This window comes from Podarcis erhardii (assembly GCF_964252035.2).
Source record: "Podarcis erhardii genome assembly, chromosome: 4".
NCBI classification, from domain to species: Eukaryota; Metazoa; Chordata; class Lepidosauria; order Squamata; family Lacertidae; genus Podarcis; species Podarcis erhardii.
Genome location: NC_138508.1, coordinates 74,020,600 through 74,046,151, shown reverse-complemented (window position 1 = coordinate 74,046,151; position 25,552 = coordinate 74,020,600). Strand labels below are relative to the sequence as shown.

The window sequence follows — 25,552 nt, the reverse complement described above, 5'->3', positions numbered from 1 at the left end:
TGTCTTTTCCATGGCTCTAATTGGTTGTGTTGTGGAGTGGGAATCCAAGGGAACACAGTTCCAGAATGCATCTCCATCATCTCCATCAGTTTGCCTAAAAGTATCTATTACTGTCTTTCTGTTACCAGAACAGGCAACTCTTCCAATTTAGAGCATCAGAACGATGTTCATTCTGCAATGTAAGCTTTGCAGACATTCACAATCACATGTTGTGATATATATTTTTAATGATTTGTCTAATTTTGAGCTATTTACTCCTAACATATATCTGTTGCACAGCATAGATAAGGGAGCATAGAAGGTATCTTTGGTGTTGAAATTAAAAAGAAAAGGAACATTTTGAATCAAGTTGTCTGGCAGCTGGGTTTTGCTCACTCATTTAGCATCTTCCAAACAGGTATTTTTTTATATCCCACCTTTCCTTAGCATACTTAAGGCAGCTAGCAAAACCCAATGTGGGATGAAGCAGTGACACTAAATCAATTTTCTTTTTCTTTTTCCTTTTCCTTTTAAAAATGAGATCGTAATCTTATGATGGCAGATTATGATAACCTGGTGGAAAATTGAGGGATGATCTCTCCATCAGCTACCACTAAATGAGAATATCTTCAGCCACTGCTTTTGCTACAGAGAATAAATGTTGCAGAAGCATAGATGGCAAATGAAAGGCTTCATTTAAATGGAGAACATAACACACCCAAGTTCCTAGCTATGAGAAAAGATCTAGGAGGTTTGCCATTTACCCTGGATTTCTTTGTACAAGTTATTTTCTTAGAGATTCCTTACAAGAGCCATAAAAAAAATTCCACCAGATTCTTAGATGTTCTGTCTTCCAGTCTGTTTCTGAGCCCAATTTTAAGAGCCAGTTTTCATGTATAAAGATCTAAATTTAAGGCTCAGGTTACTTGAAATATCACTTTCTTGCATACACCAATGTGGTTTTTAATATCTTTGTCTGAGACCCTGCTCTGAGTGCCCTTGCCAAATGACATTAGGTGATAGAGGTCCTTACCCTTATGGGAGATATGTATGGCCCTTTCTCTATTGGTTTTTAAAAGATATTTTAAGACTTATTTTTAATCCCTCATTACCAAACTACATTTGGATATTTTTCTGGAGTTCTCTTTTTGCAAATACAGTGGTACCTCAGGTTACAAACTACCTTGGGTTACAAACACTTCGGGTTACAGACTCTGCTAACCTGGAAGTAGTACCTCGGGTTAAGAACTTTACCTCAGGATGAGAACAGAAATTGTGTGGCGGTGGGAGGCCTCATTAGCTAAAGTGGTACCTCAGGTTAAGAATGGTTTCAGGTTAAGAATGGACCTCTGGAATGAATTAAGTTCGTAACCAGAGGTACCACTGTATTTGTTTGCTGCTGTTATTTCACTGGTAGACCTTTCGTAAACAGTTTGTATAATCTTCTGGGCATGACGTATTGCCTTCTGGAACCATGCCCAGCACGTTGGAGCACAGGGGTGTGTGTTGTATTGCCTATCCTGCTCCCCCCCCAATATGTCCTGTTTCTCTCAGGTGCAGTGGGAGGTCACTGTCTTATTCTCACCAGTACTGAAGTAAGATTCAGCTGGCAGTCCTCTTGGTTAATGTACTTAGAATGCAGGGGAGGGGAGGCAATTTTGTCCTTTTCACCATACAGCAAAATGTATCAAGCCCAACCTGGGATCTCAGTTATTACATCTTTGGGAATCACACTCTTGGGGTTTTCTTTAAATCTTCCTTGGAAGAGTTGAAAGAACCTATCCTTTTCCTGCTCTTCAACCACCTTAACGATAGGAGCATATTTAAAGTTAATAAGTGTGGGAAGAGGTAACTAAACTGTATGCTCTCTTGTTTCCAGAACTGTTTTTGGAGGGGGACTGACTTTCTGTGTCTCTAGAGAGTCTCTTCAAAAGAACTCCGGCACAGGAGTCCCTAATGATATAAATTTTGTGGCAGTTGCAGCAGGCAGAGTTTACGACGACGGAATATTGATCAACAGATGTAGCTTAGCTCAGAGACTTGAATAGACATGGATTAGATGCAAGACCCCATATGTTCCCCATCTCCAATTTCATTAATCTTATTGTGTTTGGTGGCTATGAGATACTCCTTTATATCAGATTATGGGAAAGACCTGATTGATAACGCTATCTAGAGAAATATTTATTCTGTGTCAATGATAGTACTTTTGATTCTGAAAACTTTTGTGCCGCAGCGTGCCAGTTGCAGAAGTCCTTGAACTCAATGGTTCTTTTTATTATGTGATATGAGATCTTTGTCCTTTGTAAATGAATAAAGAGTAATGGAGAGAAACGTTGGACTTTTTCTTTTAGCTTTGCCGTCACTGATTAAAGAAGCTGAAGGGGCTTTCTAGAAATAAGCTCTGTTTGGACCCAGGCACCTTAATTAAATTGATTGCTCAATTACTTTTGGACTAAAAGAAAGAAAGAAAGAGCAACACTTGATTAAAATTCTGCTCTGAAGAAAAATGAACACCTGTTTTTTGTAAACACTGCAGCCAGAGGGATCTCAGTCAATGCTTGCAAGAGAAAGAAGCACTAGCAAGTCGTGTTTGGGGAAGAAGCGGCAGGCCAGGACAATCCAGCAAAAGAGGGAAAAGGACATGCGTTTACATGCAAACAAAAGATAATCTTAAAGCTGTCTCCTTAAGGGGACATACTAAGTTTTATTTGAATACTAATCAGCTTGCAGAATCCAGCATACAGAACTGTTGATAGCTGGCTTGGGATCAAGGGTGCTTTTCTGCATCTGGCAACAACATGGGTCATTCTGACTCCACTGTAAGCACATGTCAAAGAACGGGAGTCACTGAGGGGCAAATTACTCCATTCATTTCAAAGGATGGCACTCACCCAGCACAGAGGGAAGAGTGATGCCATATTGTACTTTCTTGAAATGTGTGAATAGCATCAACTGAAGCGAATGGCAACGTGCTTTTCCGAATGTGGCAAATGGATGGGATGAGGGAGAGATTTAGGATCTGTGCTTGGTTTCTGCTTTTGGCTCCTTGCACTTCTCTCTCTTATCTAAAATGCATCTTGCCCATTTCCTCTTGCAGGGACACATTATGCTCTGGGAGAGAGAGGTGCAAGATCAGTTCTGGATTTGATGGAGAAAAGTTTGGACAGAAAGCCTAAGGGAAATATGCACCCTATGGCTGCAAAGGTATGGATTTTTGTCCCATCTGAAACAAGCCTGGAAGGGAGCTACATGTGAATACAAAATGGCCAACTCTTATACTCAGAACAGAAAGCTACTAATTTTATAGTAGTCTGCTGCCTTCCTATTTTACAAGTTAATCTTCTTTCTCTCGAATCTAAGTTCTGTTCCTGAATCTACTCTTTTCCAGTCACTGCCAGATGTCATAGATCTCCAACCCTCTTTTCATTTTTAAGATCTATGAAAAGAAGGGGTGGGTGAGGGAAGATAGATTTTTGTAGCCCCTCACTGACTTACATCACTAGATGCCTTATTGCTTGATGATTCGCTGCTGCTTGTGCGAATTGTTTCAATTGAACAAAATTGATTTAAGGTTATGCAAAGTGATGATACAGAGCCTAGGGCAGTTTGAATCCCTTCAACAGGGTGAGCTCCTGTTGCTCGGTCCCTGCTCCTGCCAACCTAGCAGTTCAAAAGCACGTCAAAGTGCAAGTAGATAAATAGGCGGGAAGGTAAACAGTGTTTCTGTGTGCTGCTCTGGTTCACCAGAAGCGGCTTAGTCATGCTGGCCACATGACCCGGAAGCTGTCTTCAGACAAACGCCAGCTCCCTCGGCCAGCAAAGCGAGATGAGCGCCGCAACCCCCGAGTCGTCCACAAATGGACTTAATGGTCAGGGATCCCTTTACCTTTAAAGTGATGATACAGCAGTTTCCCCTATAGTGCTTGACCCATGATGGTTCAAGTCATCATATTATTTTCATTCATAACATTTCTGCACACCCTTTATATAAAGTACTCAGTGTAGGTATAAATATATAAAAATTGAACGATAAGATCTGTTTCATCCATACCTGGGCTGGTGATAGGCTATACAGCACAGGGTGCAGAAATGGAACAGGCAACCCTCTCTTCTACCATGCAGGTATTGCATGCAGAACGAGGACTCTTGTGTGTGGTGGAACATCTGGTCAATAAAAAAACATCTGAGTGATACAGGGAAGGGATGCATTCTTCACTCTGTCATCATATAAAACAATAGCGAGTCTTGGGCCACCTCACCAACACAGTTATTGCCACATAAGCTTTATGCTAGTCTTTAAGGCACCACAATATTCTTGTTTTTCCTGTGACTGGCTATCACAGCTGTTTTCTTCTAGAAAGGCACCAGCCTTTCTGAACACTGGGTAACGGCACAGTTTTCATGAGCAGGAGATGGTGACCTACCCTTGACTTCTCCCTTTCCCACTAGGTAGATATACTATAACAGTCCATCAAATTCTCTGCATTCCATCTTGTTTTATGTGTAGGTTAAACAGCATTCATATATGTTTATATGAGGGTGGGGATCCAGAATAGTAACACCAATCATCCACGTTATATTACTGAATGCCTCTGTGTTTGTAGAACTCTTTGGGCCACAAGAGAAGAACGAAAGGTGGATTAGAATCATGGGAATGAATACAACAAGGTTATTGTTTGAGTTGCAATTCTTCCTGCTTCTTCTACTTTCTTTTTCTTTCTTTTTTCTTTTTTTGAGGGGGTTGTGCAAAGTTCTGCAAATGATTGTATTAATCCAATTATCATATGCTTCTGCCATGGGTTTCAGTGGCAGAGTTCCAGTAATTACTCTTCATTAGTATTCATTAGTACCAGGTTTTGCCTGATCTCAAGTTCATGTTGAATAAACTCGGCTGTAATATTTTTGATATGGGCTAGATGTAGAGGTCACCGTGGAGGCATTAATTAGGCCTGGTCGTCAGAAGATATTTTTGTGGCTCTTCAAATGAGTTTTGCTTCAGATGCGCCATGGCTTTCCACTTGTGAAGTGTGAGCAGATATGCAAAGCAGAGTTAGCAGCAAAGCCGACACTTCAGCATCCTAAGAATCTAAGAGCGTAGGCCACAAGAAAGCCCAAACACACAGACTGTCTGCAACGATCTTCCAAAAATGCACAGTGTTTCGGGACCATTTCTTTACAACTCTGACTTAAGCATGTATCTTCTGAACTCAAGTTAAAGTGGAAAGAGTGGGTGCTGGAAAATGACGCTGGGTGATTTTCTTGGAATAGATTTCTCCCCCAATTAGATGTTGTAAAGGATTGTAATATCTTGAAGACATCACTAACCAAATGCTAGACTCTGGAGGATTGGGGGAAAGAAATGGTAAAAACCAGCATGCTTGTATATTTTCTTTTTTAAAAAAATCCTTTAGACCACTTCTTCTTTGGCAATGTTGAGATACGTCTCAGAGAGGAAGAGAATAACTTTCTTGTGCAAGAGGAGTAGACATCTTCTTCGTTCAGAGGCTGTATACTACTGAAAGCCAGCTTCTGGGGAATAACCGCAGGAGAGTCTTATGATTTCATGTCCTGTTTGTGGGCTTCCTATAGACATAGAATCACAGAATTATAGAGTTGGAAGGGATCAAGAGGGTCATCCAGTCCAACCCACTTCAATGAAGGAATCTTTAACCCAATGTGGGTTAAAGAACCTCAGGCTCTACCAACTGAGCTGGCTGGCTGCCCTGATTCAGAAGGGCTTTTCTTTTGTTCTTCTGTTTTGAGTAAAAATGAAAACAGCATAATAACAATTTTTTTAAAAAAGAGGATGACATTGTTAAGCTCAAGCTAGCCTACACTTTACTCTCTATGCATGTATTTATGTATTTCTAGGTCAATGTCTTTTGATGTATTTAAAAAAGAAAAGAAATGTAATCTTATTTGTCTTTTCCATTTCATTAATTTTTGTTTGATTTTATAAAGTATTATGAACTTGAAAAAGCAACAGCTATTCAAATTATCTCAGTAGGTCCCAGACAAGTTTGCAAGATATGGAGGCTTTGTACAAGAGATATTGATGGCTATTTGCAAATAGCTGTATCTTTCAGAAGTTTCATTTTTTAAAGAAAATAATTTAAATAATAGGTAAGCAAGAAAATCTTCAGTGAACATTGTAGTCTTATGCATACTTTGGCTTTTGCCTTACTGAAATAGCAAATCACAAACATAATAAGGTGATGTCCAATAAGTCTGCTCTGAGTATGACTAACATTGGAGATCACCCAATAATGTTAGGGCTCAGATACTGAGCTTACTGTAATGCTATGCCCGGTGTATTAAATACCAGGAGTACTATGGATGAGAAGCCAGTCTTGTCAGTAGAAGCCCTGCTGTCAGGGACTGGACAGAGGAGGAATTGTGGAGATCGCCTCCCCAGCCTGAACCTTCCAGAGAAGAGGAAGACAGTATAGATTTACAACAGTGGTTTGCGGGAGGTCACAGCTCAGAGGCAGATGAAGGGCAAAGTTGGGAAAGTTGGGAAATAATGGGAAAAATGTAAATGGCTTACACTTATCACGAGAAAGCATTCCAGACCCTCCTCCTCCCAGAAGCTGGCAAACAATGAAAGTAGGAGAGCAAAGGGCTCAGAGACAAATGGCCCTAAGTGGCCACTGTAAGGTGGGTGGTGCAGTTGATGATTGAGGAAGTGGAGGGAAGGGGGTGGTGGTGGAGATTTACTCGGAGCAACACCATTACTCCAAGGGGCTGCATTTCTAAGCTTCTCTCTGTGAATATTGAATAAAAGACATTGGAAAGAACTTTCCTTGTCTTATCTATTTCTGGCAGCCTACCGTGGGGGGATTGGATTCCCTGATGCCTGACACCTGCACAAGGACTTCTGGTTATGTGACAGGGCTGTCTCCCATGCATCCTGCTCATTGGCGGGGCACGGAGTGTGAAGAATTCCAGAACAGCATGCGGGAAGAGGAGAGTGGGGAAACTCTTTATTCTGGAAAGCTGCAATGATGAAACATTTGCCATAAACTGTGGCATTGAATTATATTCCAGTTCATTATTTGCTGTTTTGAATTCCTTTGGTGTTTTCTTGTGCAGAATATTTAAGAATCAGCCACCCTTTCCCCCATGAGTAGGGCTAGGTAGTGTATAGGGCTAGGTAGGTTTTACTTCATTAAATTTCTCAGAGTTGCATCCAATGCTCTTCCAACTTGGAGTACATCCACTCAAATGAAATGATGCAACTAGACTTCGCTGCATTCAATGGGTCTGTTCTGAGTAATACCTTGGCTGAATGCAGTCCTTAGTCACCAACCACAAGCAAAACCAACCAATATGTACAAGCTACAAAAATTTAAAAGATACCAAAAAAAATAATAATAAAAAAATGGAGACACAATCATACTGTCAACAGGTTAACATATCAGATTATGGCAACTTATAAAACTGCTAAAAAGCACCACTGACACAATTATAAACCATCCAGTTCTGAGGTGGGGAATTAACAGCCAATCCCTCAAATATGCTCAGGTGCCTGGCAGTAGAGGAAAGTCTTAACTCCATGCCAAAACTATGGTAAAGTTGGGGTCAGGCAGGTCTTGCCTGAGGGGAGAACTTTGCAGATTTTAAGGGCTGCAGCTCAGTGGTAGACTTGCCACTTTGCATGCAGGAAGTTCTCATATGTTGCATCACGCCACCCTCTTTTCTTGCACAGCAACCAGAGTTGTGGCACTCCCCCCTCTGTCGCTGGAGTGGGCTACAGGAGTTTCCTCTTCGTTGCTCCAGACCACAGCCCTACCCCTCTGTCCTCACTGCGCCTACCATTTGGCAGCTCCTGAAGTGTGCTCTGTGGGAAGGCACTTTCCAAGAGTGTGTGGTGGTGACCAGTGCTACATTCCTAGAAGAAGAGGTGCCAGAACTCACCATGAACACCTCCCTTGTTCTCTTATAATGGCAAGGTGAGAGGTGCCAGAACTGAGTTTTGGTGAGTTCTGGCTGGGGGGAAAAGCCCTGGTGGTGATCTTAAGAGAGAGAAAGAGAGTGAGGTGGATCTGGCACTAAACACTGCTGATATGTAGCCCCCACAACATCCCACTGGGGAATAGGGCCCTCATTGGGGAAAAAGTTCTACACACTGGCAATGAAGAAGGAAAAAAATTACATTCCTTAAACAAATCTGTCAATAGACTCTGTGTTGCCAGATTGATTTTGTAAACTTGAAGTTTTCTTGGCCATGAAGATAATAAAGCCTCATATTTAATGAAACTACCTTGGAAAGAAGGCATTCTAATACACCTCAAATTTTCTGCAATAAGCATCCTATTGGCTAAGAGTATATATAATGCTAAGTTTTTATTTGTGTTAACATGGGAAGCAAAATTGTGATGGGACCATAATAGGGTTGGATTAGTTGAATTTTGATGGGACTATAAAAGGGTTGAATTTGAATGTTAGGCTTACTGGAGTTTGATTTGAGTTTAGGAGTATGCTTGGGAGCAGAGGGCAACAAAAGATGCTGTTAAGTCATTTCTGTCTACAGCATGCCCTGGTAAAATGGGAACTTGCCGATACAGCAGGCATCTGTGTCTTTTGTTTTTGGTGTTCTCCCACATTGAACTGTAGCAGAGTGGAGAATCAGGCTTGATGGGCTCCATATTTTACAACGCGCAACGCAACCCAACATCTGGGAAGCACTTAATGGAGAATTAATCTTGTTTTTAATGTGTGGGTAGCAGGGATAGCCCTAGGCATTTTGTTCTTGATTATTTGTGGTTAGTTTTATTTTTCCATCCTGTTGTCATGGTTTGCTGCCAAAAAAAAAGGCAAGAAGGAAAGCTTGGCAAGCTGTTGGGAAATGGACTAACCTGTAAGGTGTAATGGTGTGCTTGTAATATGGAGATTATTTGGTCTGCCATCCTAAGTTTTCTTCTTGATGAACTCAGTGGAAATTACCTCCTGGCAAACAAATAAACCTAGGATTAGGTTGTTTGTGTCCAGCTGGGATACTGAGTACACTGGAGGTAGTTGTTGTTGTTGTTATTGTTATTGTTATTGTTGTTGTTGTTGTTGTTGTTGTTCTTCTTCTTATTATCATTATCATTATCATTATCATTATCATTATCATTATCATTATCATTATCATTACAATTTATTACCCACTGTTCAGCCCAAGGTCCCTAGGAGGGTTATAGCAAATGAAACACACTATTAGAGGGTACCTTCTCCAGAAATCTATCCCCAGTTTCTGGGAATAGGAACACAATAGGCTATTCACTAATTAACTAAGGTCTGCTTTACACATGCCTGCTCATAACTTGCTATCTCATCATTTGATGGGCTCACAGATGAAGCAAACCACTTTCACTGAACAGTATTGGATGCAATCCAGCAAGAGTTTGTTGCAATTTAAGGTCCATGGAAATCTTTGGAATTTAATCAGCCATTTCTGTAGGCAGATAAAGCCCTACATGTGTGTCCTATCGCAGGACTAATAACATGATTTTTTTAAAAAAAACCTTTCCCTCAGAAAATGGGCAGAGGATCCAATGCATGAAGTTTTTAGTACAGCTTTTTTTTTTCTTTTTAAGGCAGTAACATGGCCCAATGCTAAGTCAAGAGAATATGAACGGGAAGCATTGCAAAGAGCTTTGCTCTAAGCTATTTGGTTATAAAAAGCATTTCACATTGCAAGTACAACATTAGGAAAAGAAACCAGGCACTTCTGATGAAGTACCACCCTTTACTTGCGATACAAAATGAAAGTTTCCTTTATTTGTGGCTGAGGGAAAACTTAAGCGCAAGGAGAACTTATCTTCTGCCTTGCCTTGCCTGGCGTCTTGTTTTAGGCTCCCGCTTTGTTTCTGGTGCAGGGAAAGAAGGATGTGTCTTTAATAAACAAGCCTGGGAACTAATACAAATCCATGTTGACAAATGCTTGTCAGGAAGAAAACCAAAGACGCAAAATCAATACACAGCCTTGCATTAAATCTCAATGCTTAGAGATAGATATCTTTGCCGTTCCTTTCTCTCTCTCTCCCCTCCTTTTTTGTTTACTAAATAGCTGTCCCTGATTAATTTAGGATAAACAAAAATGTGTAGACTACAAAAGTACCCCCCCACCCACGCAGATGATGATAATAATAAAAAGTTTACAGTGAACCTTTTTCAAACAGTCTTGTATTTTATTTTAAGGGGGAACAGGAAAAAAAGGTTACAGCCCACCCCTCCCAGCCTTCTTTCTTCTGACACCATTTTACTTTAGAAAATCTCAAAGTACAAGTGAATACATGACACTCGTGATGTCTCCAGTGTACACATTTTACGTTTGATTTATGACATTACTATATAGGTGCACTTGACAGCTTTCAGATTGAAGCAGAGACAAGAGAGCTTTAAAGTGAGATGGGTTATCTGGGTAAATCTATCAAGGGTTTCATCCTGGGAGAACAAGGAGAGAGGCTTTGTAGAGCCCTGCTGTGTAGCAAGCCTCATGCTGAGCACATCCCAAGCTCCCTGACAGTTGCGCACAGCCTTCACTGTAATAACGAATAAAAGGGAGCTCCCTGTAGATTACAGATCTTCCGTGTTTTGACATTGACCTTAATACATAATTTAACCACAAAGCCTGAGAAGTGTGGAACAAGATAAGAAAAGACCACAGAACTGGCAAATAAAGTGATGTTCAATCAGAAATCATATTTGTTCCTGATAGTGGAGATGTGGGCATTAAAAAGGGAGACAGAGAAAGATTGAGGGGAAAGAAGGAGAGAGAGGGAGAGAGGGAGAGATTGAGGGAAAATGATCTGGGTTATTTGAAGAGTTATGGATCTGTTTTAAAGGACATATGGCTGTCAAGTACAAATTTGCCTGGGAAAACATGGTAAAACACACACAAAGGAGTCAATAGTTATTACATTTTTCAAAATTGGAGGTTATTTCTTTTCTTGAGCAGTCTAAGCATGCCTTTAAGACTGGTCACTGTGTTCACACACAAACCTTGAACTTGGGGGTTGCAACAGGAATGCTACAATGCCATGCATGGATGATGCTTAGTTTGGGAACTTGAGGATACTTATGCCTTAAGAAGAAGAGGTGGATTTCCTCACCCATTTTATGGACAGAAACTACCTTTCGTGCAATAGAGAAACAGGGTGGTGGCATGGTAATAGTATATTTAACATATAGAAACAAACAAATGCAATCCCATACAGTATATGTCTACTCAGAAGTCAATCTTAGGGTTACTCAGTATATAGGACTGCACTGTTAGATGTTCATAATTAAAGCCCAGTGTAAATGTTTCTTATATTATTCCTCATTACAAGGATTTTGAGCAAATTTTAACCAAATTTACACATGTTTAAGCACAGTGATTTTCAGTGGGAGCAGTTAATGTGCTTAAAGCTCACTCAGTCATTTCAATCTCTGCCACTGAAATGGTAAAAGAGCCAGTGTGGTGTAGTGGTTAAGAGCGGTAGTCTCGTAATCTGGGGAACCGGGTTCGCGTCTCCGCTCCTCCACATGCAGCTGCTGGGTGACCTTGGGCCAGTCACACTTCTTTGAAGTTTCTCAACCCCACTCACCTCACAGAGTGTTTGTTGTGGGGGAGGAGGGGAAAGGAGAATGTTAGCCGCTTTGAGACTCCTGAAGGGGAGTGAAAGGCGGGATATCAAATCCAAACTCTTCTTCTTCTTCTAAAAGAGAATTTCCGTATGCAACATTAGTGGTTTATTAAAAGGCTGCCAGAATAACAAATTATTAGCTAGTGTGTGCCTGGGCACAGAAAGCAGAGTCCAGAAACAACCAGCATTTGTATGAACATAGTTTGGCACAGAAAAGTCAAGATGGTTTTGTAAAGGGAGACCATGCACAGAATTTTGAAAGTTAAATGTCCCCAGGTATGATATCCTGATTTATTATCTTAGCATTAGCCTGGAATCAGATTTTTCAAGAAGGTTCAGAGTAGGTAACAATACATTTCATTTATGCAAAAATCCTCCAGGATATTATCCAGCACAAGATCCACAGAGATTAATGGGAGCTCCATTCATGTGCATGGGAACTACCTTCTAGAGACCATACAAGCAAGGCCATCCCAAGTTCACCTACAGCTCTTCCTTCCTCTGACTGCTTTATCAAGTTCAGTCTATTACATTTCAAATGATGTCTATAGCTCATGGTACATTGAAAAGCTCTCGCACAATGAAAAAATAAAACCTAAACATTCTAATAATGGTTAGCATTTAAAAACCAAACCCTGTGGTAAGATCTGGTTTTTTTATACATTCATCGATAATAAAGTATTTGTGCTTGCAACAGCTATGGTTGGTATGCTATATGCTACGTTCTTTATCAAGAGATTCCTCAATAAGGAGATTAGTGGTTTTATTTATTTATTGCATTTATAACATGCCTTTCCTACAAGGAGGGCATGGCTGTGCACATACTACCTTATTTATCTACACAACAACCTTGTGAGGTAGGCTATGTAAGAGATGCCCACGGTCATAGCTGAGTGAGGATCTAAATTAGGGTCCCCCTAGCCCTAGTCCAATACTCTAAGCACGACAGCCTACTATCTCTGTCAGACAATCTTCCCTAAACTATGCCAGACAAACTATGCCCTAAACTATCTATTTCATAGATCCCTTGGTTTTCCAACTGGTTTTCCAATATCCTCAGAAACCCCAAGGATAAAATCCAGTTGGAAAACCAAGGGATCTATGAAATACCCTGCAAAGTCTGCCCAGCCACGTACATTGGACAAACAAACAGACGAATAAATGCACGTATCGCAGAACACAAGAATGCCGTCAAAAAAGAAGAAAAAACTTCCTCTCTTTTCCAACACATGAAAGAAACAGGACACGAAATTAATTTTGCAGATTCCAAATTGCTCTTTAACACGGAACATCACCACAAGAGAATAATCATGGAAGCCATCGAGATAGAGAAACACCCTCACAACATGAACAAGCGTGACGACACATCCCGCTTGCCAGACATCTGGAAATTAGCCCTCCCCACAAAAACTGACACCAGATCCAGAGGCACACAGAACGCCAACACCAATCAACCACACCAGACCCAAACCCAGACCCTCTCCACAGATGAATTACAGACACCATCCAGTAGCCAATCCATGGTGGCACCTCCGGATGCTGCACCCCCCTGCAATCCCTACACAGATCTGGCTGACACAAGCCACAAAACCACAGCTCGCCCCTATACACGAAGCCAAGCCAGAGCACAACTAAGTACAGTACAGCCATCTTCTCAGGAAAACTCTTCACAAAGTTCAAGAGGTCAAGACACAAAGACTTTAACAACTAATCCACACCTAATGACCCACCTAAGTGGTACTCAGGATATCACTCAAGAAATCACTCAAGATATCTCTCAAGTAATTAAGGAACAAAAGAAGAAAAGGCACACTAGCCTGGGAACTTCCTCTCTGCCCAGAACATTGGAGGCTATACACCACACCCCCTCTACAGTATTTATAGGAACTCAAACACTGAGATCCTGCTCTGTTCCAGTAACAAGAAGCCGAAAGCACCAGCCTGAAGATGACGAGTGAGACCTCGTCGAAACGTCGCCTAGACACCCCAACTTTTACACGGGAAGACACCCGAGGACACCAAAACCTGCATATATATATATATATATATATATGTTTTCGTAGATTTTCACGGGTACAGGAATGCAGGTTTTGGTGTCCTCGGGTGTCTTCCCGTGTAAAAGTTGGGGTGTCTAGGCGACGTTTCGACGAGGTCTCACTCGTCATCTTCAGGCTGGTGCTTTCGGCTTCTTGTTACTGGAACAGAGCAGGATCTCAGTTCCATGGAAGCCATCATGGAATCATGGAAGCCATCGAGATAGAGAAACACCCTCACAACATGAACAAGCGTGACGACACATCCCGCTTGCCAGACATCTGGAAATTAGCCCTCCCCACAAAAACTGACACCAGATCCAGAGGCACACAGAACGCCAACACCGATCAACCACACCAGACCCAAACCCAGACCCTCTCCACAGATGAATTACAGACACCATCCAGTAGCCAATCCATGGTGGCACCTCCGGATGCTGCACCCCCCTGCAATCCCTACACAGATCTGGCTGACACTAGCCACAAAACCACAGCTCGCCCCTATACACGAAGCCAAGCCAGAGCACAACTAAGTACAGTACAGCCATCTTCTCAGGAAAACTCTTCACAAAGTTCAAGAGGTCAAGACACAAAGACTTTAACAACTAATCCACACCTAATGACCCACCTAAGTGGTACTCAGGATATCACTCAAGAAATCACTCAAGATATCTCTCAAGTAATTAAGGAACAAAAGAAGAAAAGGCACACTAGCCTGGGAACTTCCTCTCTGCCCAGAACATTGGAGGCTATACACCACACCCCCTCTACAGTATTTATAGGAACTCAAACACTGAGATCCTGCTCTGTTCCAGTAACAAGAAGCCGAAAGCACCAGCCTGAAGATGACGAGTGAGACCTCGTCGAAACGTCGCCTAGACACCCCAACTTTTACACGGGAAGACACCCGAGGACACCAAAACCTGCATATATATATATATATATATATAAAACTTAAAGCATCCATCGGGGATTGGCATGGTTTTCTAAACTCTTTCTGCCATACTGCTTCCCTGACCTAAATATCCCAGTCCTGAATCTATTAGCTCCAACAAAGCAGGTGGTGGTGGAGGAAATAAATGCATGTCTATTTCTGCTGAAAGCGCTAACAACGGGTCAGGGATGGGGTGCAATGGAGTGGGTTAGATCAGGAGAACGGTGTCAAGGAAAGGATTAAAACCCTGCTCCCCAGTGCCACTTCTCTGGTTAGATTTGGACCCCTGCTACAGCTGTCTTGAAGTAAAAATAAAAATATGATCATGGATCATCCATAACGTATGTAGCGTGAGCCCGAGAGACAATTTGTGCACCAGCATCAAACTTCCTTGCAGCTTGAGCATGGGTGTACTCAAAGGAACATTTTGTTCCCGGACACTGAGGTCCAGTGCTGAGGGCCTTCTGCTGGTTCCCTCACTGCGAGAAGCGAAGTTACAGGAACCAGGCAGAGGGCCTTCTCGGTAGTGGCACCCGCCCTGTGGAACACCCTTCCACCAGATGTCAAAGGAAAAAACAATTACCAGACTTTTAGAAGACATCTGAAGGCAGCCCTGTTTAGGGAAACTTTTAATATCTGAAGGACTATTGTTTTTTAATATTTTGTTGGAAGCCACCCAGAGTGGCTTATTATTATTATTATTATTATTATTATTATTCCAGTGGAATAATAGGAAGGTCCAACAGACCAGGCCGGTATGTAATGGAAGCTGAGTGTACCCCAATCTTTTGCAGTGGTTCCTTGACAGATATGTGGGGCTTCTATGACTGGCAATCGGGGGGAAAGTTCCACTCCGATAGATTTGGAAACCACTGTTAGAACACGGAAAGATCTGGAGCACAAACCTATGTCATCACCAGAGCTACAATTATTCCCACCCCACCCGGTCAAAAGAAAACAACAAGATTTCACAAGTCATTCAAATAGAAGGGTGGGAGATCTGCTAAATTTCTGTGCATTATATATGTGGCCAATATAACAACTGTAATGGTAGAGAATATGTACGTGCGGAACAATAAAAAGATGCTAAGCAGGCCTTTCCATGTGCCGGGTACACAGTTCTTGATTTTCTCTTTGGTTGTAACTTCAAAGCTGAAACCAGCCATAAATCATTGGCAGGGTGGGAAATGCAATAAAAGACTTGGAAAGACACCATCAGGGGTACATCAAATGTGGACTTTTAAGAAGCACAAAAAGATGCCATGGCTCTGAACTTCGAGCCAGCACATCACCTAGTGATGATGTCAAATGCAGGGCCAAAAGGAATACGCTCAGTCTTAGAATGCACACACAATCTGATGATTTGAGGATGTGAATATCATCAAACACTGATATGTCACCAAGAAGCACAGAATCAATCAGAAGGCATCAAAGAGCTATGCTAACACGGCATGCAGGGAGAAATTCTGCAAACTGCCAAAGAGCAAGTCAACAATCGTTATCTGCACATTTCTAAAAGACTTCATATTTGTAGGAGTAGCTGCATATTGTATATAATGTGAAGTATAATGCTGTTGAGAATAGTGGTGGAGTGGTACATTTTGGAGTGCAAGAGCTCCTCATGAAGTCTCCATAGTCACACTGTCAAGATTTAATAGACATGCTTCCAATACAAATCCAAAAAAAATGCAGGCAGTTGTGTTAATCCATTATTACACACACACACACCAGCAGTATATAGCATAATAACCAATATATCAGGATTAACGTGACTGCAAAGTTATGAACAACTTTCTGGGAATAAGCTGAATTGAACTCTGTGGCGCTCAGTTCTGACTGCATAGCTTCAAGTTGTAAAACACAGTGGATGTTAGCAAAAGATAAATGCAACCTTTATCTTGTAGATGGCTAACACTTTGCTTAGGGGTTCAGTTTGCCCCCCTCCAATTTTTGATGGCCCTTCAATATTCAATTGATTGTGGTGATGGCAGCAAAATGTTGTGCTACGTTAAATACAGAGGTTTAAACCTCTCTGCTCAGCCTGGGAATGCACCAGAATGCAACAAGTCCCTCCTCAACTGATCCACATGGCGCAGCAAAAGGTGGGCCTGTGTGCAAGAGAGTGGTGTGTCTACACCCATTGCTGGCATGTGGTCCCCTAGAAATTTTTGCTATGGCTTTTAAAGGGAAATCCATACAATCCTGCAAAAAAGCATTATTTAAAATAAACTGCTGGTGTGAAGGAGAAACCTCATAAAATAAAAGAATGTATCTGTATGATTGTTTCCCTAATTTTCTTGTTTCCTTTTGTGCTAAATTGTTACAAGCAAACTTGAAAGGCTCATGTCATCTCACCCATTCACCAGAGCAAGGGCAGTCTTTTCAATTACCCTGGTGCTCTGACAGATGATGTCGTAACTCCTGCTATGAAAAAAATAAATAAAATAAAGTCCTGGAGCTGAGATTCCCTGGATTGCTCCTCCCCAGTATCACTGGCTGAGAAGAAAAATGTCAGGAGCTGTATTTTGTCACATGTTAAAGTCTCCAAGCCAAGCACAATCTGGCATTGAGGAAATATTGGGCACAGGAGAAACTCTTCCGAAGTAGATATATATGGAAAGAAATGAAACAGAAGCCATAATATTAGAATTGGCTCAGGAAGGGAGAAAAGTGGATGATTGAGGTAGCAGTGAACCCATGGCCTGGTTCAGGCCTGCCAAGCCATTTTAAGCTGCTCATCAGCTGCCATACTGTGATGGGTAGGAAAATATCTGTCTCGGCTCTGCTGAAGAACAGAGATAAAGATTGTCCTCCCCATCAAGGTACTGGGAGAATAGGTTTAAATCTCTCTGCCCAGCCTAGCATGATGATGGGACAACTTGAATGTCCATTACAGTGCTGCACTGGGTGGAGAGGAAGCTGTGATGGAACGGAATGTGGTGTGTGCATGGATGCATGCATGTGTGTCAGCACAGAGAGTGTGACTATTTTGGCCACGACTGCTGGTATGTGGCCCTGAACGAGTTGGCCAAACCCAACTTCAGCCCTCAGCCCAACTATCATGGAAGGGAGATAAGGCAGGAGAAGAAGGAGGGTTCACTACAAGTACATGCTACTTGTAATAGTGAAGCTTCCCTTCACAGGATGGTTGTGCAAAAAGGGGTCTTCCATCCTCACATCTAATGTCGGCCTTTGAGCACCATCAGTTAGATCGCCCTCTTTAAAACCTATGATCAATGGAAACCCATTCAATACAATCAGTGCTGACAGTGGTTGGCAAGGCTTTACACACTTTGCAAACTAGACCCCCTCCATTAACTCAACCTTTGATGTTTCATCAGACTCAAAATACACGATCCAGAAGGAAGCTATGCCGTGTTTCCATGTAAACCGAATCGTTCTTAAACAGGACTGTTCTTAAACCAAGGAACCACTGTATTTGCGTCCTCTTCAAGGAACGGAGGAATCAGAATCAGAATCCCCCTTCATGTAAAGGTGGTCTACACGGGTATATCAGCACACACACAGAGTTCCTTCACAAGCCAGTTGAATGCTTGGGTGGCAATGAGGCGTAGTGGATGGGGTGAATCAACAAGGCCTCACAATCCCCCTTGTGCATTTTTTTCAACGTATGTAGGTGGTCATCCTTTTTGATTGGCAAGCCCTCTCCAGGTGCTTTGTCTTTCCCATCACCTATCCAATCCTTTTAACAGGACATGCCAGGCACTGAACTCTGAGCCTTCTGCGTGCAAAGCAGTTGATTCACCAACGAACTGTGGCACCCCCTCCTCACATTGTTTTCATCGACACTTTACTGAGGAGGTGTGTGTTGGCAATGCCCATGTGGTTTGGGACCCTGCCCTTTCCGGGTATGAACCTTTTTATTGCAGATAAATTGATTTAGGACAGGATAGATAAAGCTACTGCTATAGCAGTGACAGGTTTTGAAAAGGAGACTAGGCCCTTAACCTAGTATAAAAGAATATCATACCACCCTACTTGCGTGACACAGGCCATTTTATAAGACATGGGTTAAATGGGTGTCTAGTGTGTACCTACAATGCAGCCATGAGGCACTTCAGAAGTCTTTGCTTCAGTCTGGGGTGTATAAGACAGATCCCACCTTGCCTTCAACAAGTCTGGAATCTTTCCAAACGATCCCACTTCAGTTCAAGATTCACCTGAATCCACTGCAAGGTCCTAATACTAATACTAAAATGTTTTTCTTGGAGTTTTTATATCTATATAATATACTTAGTATATGCTGATATACTTAGTATATAACTAACAAGAGAGTTTGAAATTAGGCTTGTGACTTCATTTTTTAAATATAAATATATATATAGTATATAATAAATATAAAAATAGTGCTTAAACATATGGGTGTGATTCAACTAAGTTACTTAGAAAAGACTCCTTGAAATAAGCATGGCTAAGTGTCAGGGAACTGACATCAGAGCGAGAGGCGGAGGCAGGGCTCCAGAGCGATGCCGGAGAGGGGACCAGCAGGGGGGAAGGAATTCAGCGTAACACCAGTAGAGAAGAGAGGGAGATGGAGGAATTGGAGACAGGGCTCCAAGACCCTTCACCCGAAACTAGTGGAGAGAGCGCTGGCACGCCCCTGCCTTCCCCTTACTTGCGCAGACGAGTTCCGCGCAGGGAACATAGGAGGAGACTTGGCGTCAAACAGCTTTTATGCTGGAAGAGGTTCAAGAAACGCCCACTGACGGATTCTGCAAGTGACTAACAGGTCACGGAAGGCGAGCTGTGAGCCTAAGCATGGTTGGGCAAGCAATCTAACTAAACCGAAGGCAATTTACGCACAAGTAACCCCCTTACAACCATTACACTAAGTTAGGTCAAGTAATGTCAGTGGGTCTACTCTTAGTTGAAAAGTATCCAGTCCAATTGATTTCATATTCACAATGTCTTGACATTTTTTTTCTCCATTTCACTATATGAAAGTTATATGTCCCAACTGTATCTACTAGGTGCCCACTATCTGACACTGGGTGTCCATTTGGCCATACAACTATTAGGTTTTTTTTTTTTAATGGCCTTGCCTGACTTGCTTCCAGAGTGTACCATTCTGAGGCTTCAGCCTTCTGGAGGAGATTATATGGTTAAATAAGACTTAAAGAAGTAAAGCAAGCTGACAGAGCCTTTTGGGATTCCTCATGGTCCTGCAATGAGTAATAACACCACATGTTAATTGAATTCCCTGCTGTGTGGATTGAACAAGTCCCTTTCCCCTGCTATCAGGGACAGCCTGGCTGATTTATATCACTTGTATAAGACTAGGCCGAGAATAAGAACCTGTTATTCAAAGGGTCATTTTGCAGTAGTAGTGGAACTAAGTCACCACAAGCAGCCAATTTTTGGTGCAATGCTCCTTTTATTCATTCGACATCAGTGTACATGACACAAGGAAGATCCCCGTCCCAAGGAGCTGCCCAGTTTGTCGATTTCTCTCATTGCCTCCTAGAAAACTTCAACATGTGAGCTGATCCAGGAGATGGTGAGCTGCAATCTTAAAGAGAACTAGAAATGGATTGGGACCCTCAGAAGTTGGGTGATCATGCCATAAAATGCATCTAGACAGGCAAGGACTGCTGCTGACATTCATAACCGCTGTGGAGGTTTGTAATAAAAATAAGTGTGTAAGATTGCACATTATCCTGGAAATTTAAGTCTATCCACAATAAACATTCTGCTTCATATGGGCAGAGATGGAAATGTATGAATTATTCATATTAGTTATGAATTCATGTAACACCCTAGCCATCAGTATGAATTATGTTGCATGATAATTCAGCCATTTTGGGGTGTGGGTGTGCAGTTACACACAAGCTTGCAAAGGCCCCAGGCCATTTCTATGGCACTTTTATTGACACCAGCCACAGTTTGTTGACCACTCAGTTGTGTTTTCAGGAAAAATATGGACACAGCCCAACCATGATTTTTAAAAATGATTTTGTGTATTTATAATATTATTATTTAGAAATATTGCTTCTGAACCCAGATGTGGTATAGCAAGATACCATGGCTGCAAAAAGCCAACTGGTGTCCTACTTTATGCCCCAGTGGCTATGGTGCCAGGTGTCAATCCGAGAGGTGGTTTTAAAACTCTCGTGAAAGTTCAGTTTTAAGTGAAAATTTATCCTAATATACACTTTTTTTGGATGCAATTTTGCCCAACACATTTTTGCAAGCATTTCCCCAAACAGAATGCATTTTTGTATGTTGTTTTCTCTAACATATGCATCTTCATGCAGACTTTCCCCTAATATATGCAATTTTGTACACAGTTCTGGGTTGGAGAAGTGCAGAGTACAACATTTGGAGAAGTGGGAATTCTGAAGGACAGCTGCATTTTGGTTTGTGTATTGTTGTGGGACGTGCAAATTAGGTAGGTTTTTATTCAAATGAATTTCACCCCATCTCTACTTATGCTCAAGCCAATTTAAATCTGGCCAGGTGGCAATTCTAGGTACATCTGGATATCTATATTTTTTTTAAAAAAAAGAAAGGCAGGGTGAGTAGCTTAACATTGTGTCTTACCTGTATTTTTTTTAGAAACAAATTCTCTTCTATTAAAAATAGTAGAACTAATTTATTAGCATGTTCAAATAGGGATAATAAAAAAAAAATTCTGTAAGGAAGAGAAAATCTTTTGGGGCCCAATTACTGTTAATTTGTAATCCTGGAGGTCAAGTGCCTGATTAAATATTAACATAGGAGAAAGGTCACTGTCTTTTGCGATTCTCTCTGCCCTGTTTCAGTATTCCATCAGATACAAAGAGCTCTTTCAGTGAGCGTTTCACGAGAGAAGAATTGTTTTGCTTGAGCCTAATCAAGGCCTGCCTTATGGTTTTCATCTTCAAAAACGAAAACCAATCACTTGTGGTGTCATATCTATGGAAGTTTTCATGGACTGGCTGGATGCAGAGACTGGTGGGACTGGTGGGAGGCACCAATTAGGGAACCCGCAAGGGAAGAAGGCTCAGAGCCAGAGGGTGGGTGGTGGGATGATGATGAGTGGTCAGAGGGAGAAGAGCAAGCAGCCTGGGAGGAGGAGTTGTCAGAAGGTGAAGAGGTAAAAGGATTTAAGGAGCAGGTGGAGTCTGTGGCAGAGAGAAGTCCAGTAGCAGACATAGAAGCAGAGGCTGGGCAGCAGGGAGACCAAGAGGCAGAGATGAGGCAGGCTGGTGAAGAAGCCAGGGGGTCTCCCCCTGCCTGTTGAGACTATTTCCTCTCCCCCTGGTCTACCAGAATCAGAAGCAGTATGAAGAGGGCAGAGCAAAGACAGACAAAGCGCCGGAGTCTCGGATTGCTTGGGAAAGGACCTAGGGTAGGAGGAGACTTAGGGTACTGTGGGAAGGTGGGGACCTTCAGTTCTTGCAAATACCTCATTGAGGCTAGACCTACTGGGAAGAGTTGCCACACTCATTAGGCCTGGCCTCCTGAGCTGTTTTGTTTCTTTGAATAAAGATAGTTAACTTCACTGGCACCATGCGAGTTATTGCTGACCTGCTCCTGACACCCACCGTGACAGAAGTCAATGCATCTAGTGGTTTGGTTCCTTTAAATGTTTGGATCATCAACCAGCAGGTGATACCGAGAAGCATCCAACTCCCAGTTCAGTTTCATAAGCTTCTTTTTGGGAATCAGATTCCCATCAGCTGTCTTTGGCATTCTTGACAGCAGTTGACCAACTCTGGCCGTAGGATGGCTACATCTGACTGCAAGCTCAGATTTGGGGGGACAGGCCATAGCTCAGCTCCAGAGCACATCTCAGGTTTAAGTCCTGGCATTTCAAGCTAAAAGAAAAGGGGCAGACTGCTTCTACCACCACCATCACTCATTATTGATGGTGTTATTAGTCTAGGGAAGAAAGCAGACATTTCCACTCCTGAGGCAGCTTGGGAAGTGATTTTTTTTTATCAGAACCGTGACAGGGAAAAGAGTTAAATTCTGCTCCCAGAGCCCCAATCTCTCTCTTTCGCCCTGCCCCAACAGCTGTTGCTTAAAGAACAAAAATCAGGCTTGTTCAATGCTGACATGTGTTTAGCATCACATCTAGTTCGGCCTTAATTTATTTAAACGAGCTGCATAAATCCCAACATGTTTCAGGCAAATAGCTCTCGATTAGCAAATAGAAGAGCAGATAGAGGCTACCTTTGGAAGAAGAAGAAGAAGAAGAAGAAGAAGAAGAAGAAGAAGAAGGAGGAGGAGGAGGAGGAGGTCTTAACAATTAAGCATTTCCCCCCTTGAAATAAACGCACGCAATGAACACTGAGCAACACTTCAATGGCCCATGAATAGGAATGATTACCGTGGTATGAAGTGAATGATACTTACACCTGAGTAAGGGTGTGTAAATATAGGCTTGCAGCCCAAAACATGCAAATGAACATACCAATAATTCTGCAGAGAAAACAAAATTTTAAAATATGTACAGGGATCAAAATATATTTCCTCAAAACGTAAGGAAAAACAGAAAACAAATCTCCTATGGTACAAAATGTAACTTAGGAACTTAGGCAACAACCATATACAGAATCAAACCACGAAGGCTCTGTGAATAACAACAACAAAAACATTTAACCCTCAAATAAGCAAGGACTGGAACAGCTTTCCGAACTCCTCACTGATCAATAAAAAGAATAGGATTCCTGGCATAGCTTCATATCAAAAGGCTTGTCTAACTGGGAATGCTTGTATAACTTAGGCCCCAAATCTCTGAAAGACTGCCTCCTTTCCAACAGACCCTGTCAGGTTTTAAGATCAGCAGGGCAGACCCTCTTGGTAGCTCCACTGCCCTCAGAAGCTAGGAATGTTGGGGGGTCCGGGAGAGGGAAATCTCTGTGGCAGCCCCCAAGTTGTGGAATCCCCTCTCCGCAGAGGCGTGTCTGGCACCTTCATAATACAGCTCTTGAAATCTGTTGGAGATGCACTTCATTGCCTTGGCTTGGACGCCTGAGATGTGCTTTTGGGATCCACCCTATTCCTGTGATTTGATTATTTTTCATGTTGAATTTAAGATTGTTGCAACCCTCCCTGTTACCTCCTGGCGAAGGTGGGTAATAAATTTAACAACAGCAGCAGCAAAGAGCATAATCATAGTTATATCCTCCATGTGAAGAGGTATCAGGGCTACATGCTAAGTGCCTTATGGGCTGAGAAAGTTCCAAAGTATGTAGGAAACTGTGCTCCTAATGCAGCATTTTACACAAGCTTCTTGGCAGAGAGCTCTAGTAGGTATTAAAACCTGTGGTCCTCCCAGACTCAAATCAAGGAATGGTGTGAGAAAGGCATGTGCCCAGGGCAGCGGGTGTGTGTGTGTGTGTGTGGGTGTGTGTGTGTGTGTGAAGCATCGAAACAGCATAATGTGTGAGAAAGAGAGCAGAAAACCTTTATTGCTACATTTTATGGACATTTTTCCTTCTCAGGTCCATTGGCTAATTAAAAGAGGAATTAAAAAATCATCTTGTTTTTAAGGTCTGATCTTATCAGCATTACAGTGGTACCATAGCTGTCAACGTTTCCTTTTTTTCAAAGGGAAATTCCCTTATCCCGAATAGGATTCCTCGCAAGAAAAGGGAAAAGTTGACAGCTATGCAGCAGTGGGAGGCCCCATTAGCTAAAGTGGTACCTCAGGTTAAGTACAGTTTCAGGTTAAGAACGGACCTCCAGAACAAATTAAGTTCTTAACCCAGGTACCACTGTATTATTATTATTTTTAAAATGTAAACTGCTTAAAAGTTGTGGTGATTAAGCTGTGTACGAATCCAGATAGACAGGTAGATAGGTAAGCAGATGAATTAAGACATATATTGCTCAATAGCCTAGTCGTAAAACAAGCCAAAACAAGAAGAAGAAAAAGGCGGAGCAGTGCCCACATAGGTACAACCAGAAAGGTATGGTTTATTTCTATTTATTTTCTCACATTAATTTTCTCCCTTTCTTCTGTCATGGAATCCAAAGGGTGGTTCCCCAGTAGGCCCCCAACCAGGCACTGAACAGACCCAGATACCTATTTAGCTTCAGCAAGCCAGGGAAAGGCTTTTTACTTCTTTATTTTATTAAATTTATATATCGCCCTTCTTCACCAAGAAATCCCAGGGTGATTTGGTAATATTGCTTTGCTAATATGGCGCCCTGAGTGAAGACAAAAGTTGCACCCTCCTTCCAGTATTTCTCATTTTCACAATAATTCATTTTGATACAGTTGCTTTTAAATATTTTCACTAGGTACCTGCATAAATATAGGTATTATTATTATTATTGTTGTTGTTATTATTATTATTATTATTATTATTATTTTGTGCCCTCTCAGCCCAGCACCCTGTACAGAGAAACCACCCTCATCACGTTAAATCCAGCACAGGTAAAACGGTAGTCTGATTTGTCTTCATACTATACCTTGGTACCCTATTAGATAGGGACTGTTGGTTATGTATCAATCCATTTATCATTCAACTGATGTCTTACAACAACATTAGCATAGCTCAACGGTAGCATAAAGTGCCCGGTTCAAACCCTGGTGATTCCATTTGTTAAAAAAGTTCAGTCAGAACACGTAGCTAAAAACCTTTTCTGGAGTGCCACCGCCAGTCAGGTGAGTAGACAACTCTGCCTTTAACTAGAAATGAGACAAAGCACGAGGACAATACGGATATGTTGGGTGCAAATGCTAATCGCACATGTAAACAAGCTCCATGGGGCACCTATAGTAAGATTGACTCTCTAGTCAGGAAGTCCTCGTCCTTTAACTGCCTCCTCATCCACTTTACCACCAGGTGGCAGTGTAGTAATTACAATCTGCTCTCTGGATTTGTATTCTTGCATCACCATAAAAAAGAGCTCTTTCCCAGACATATCTGGTAGGGCTTACCGTATATTCCTGTAGTCCTCTAGGAGGCTGTCCACCAATGATTCATCTGAACTGAATTCTGCTAAATCTGGTCTGTGCATAAATGTTTTGC

The 25,552-nt window shown here is 41.9% G+C and overlaps 2 long non-coding RNA genes across 3 annotated transcripts; one reads left to right on the top strand and one right to left on the bottom strand.

The window, feature by feature from the left end:
- Positions 1-82: 82 nt before the first annotated feature.
- Positions 83-20,178, top strand: LOC309340324. The gene is made up of 3 exons (XR_014155935.1): positions 83-179; positions 3,080-3,186; positions 20,050-20,178. It is a non-coding gene; the product is annotated as an uncharacterized lncRNA (long non-coding RNA).
- Positions 8,837-25,337, bottom strand: LOC309340322. 2 transcript variants are annotated; one of them, XR_014155932.1, is made up of 3 exons: positions 24,990-25,337; positions 22,926-22,991; positions 8,837-8,931 (listed from the first exon to the last, which is right to left on the bottom strand). It is a non-coding gene; the product is annotated as an uncharacterized lncRNA (long non-coding RNA). The 2 variants fall into 2 exon arrangements; XR_014155933.1 differs by lacking the exon at positions 8,837-8,931 and adding an exon at positions 20,108-20,195 and having other exon boundaries at positions 24,990-25,326.
- Between the last annotated feature and the right edge of the window lie 215 nt (positions 25,338-25,552).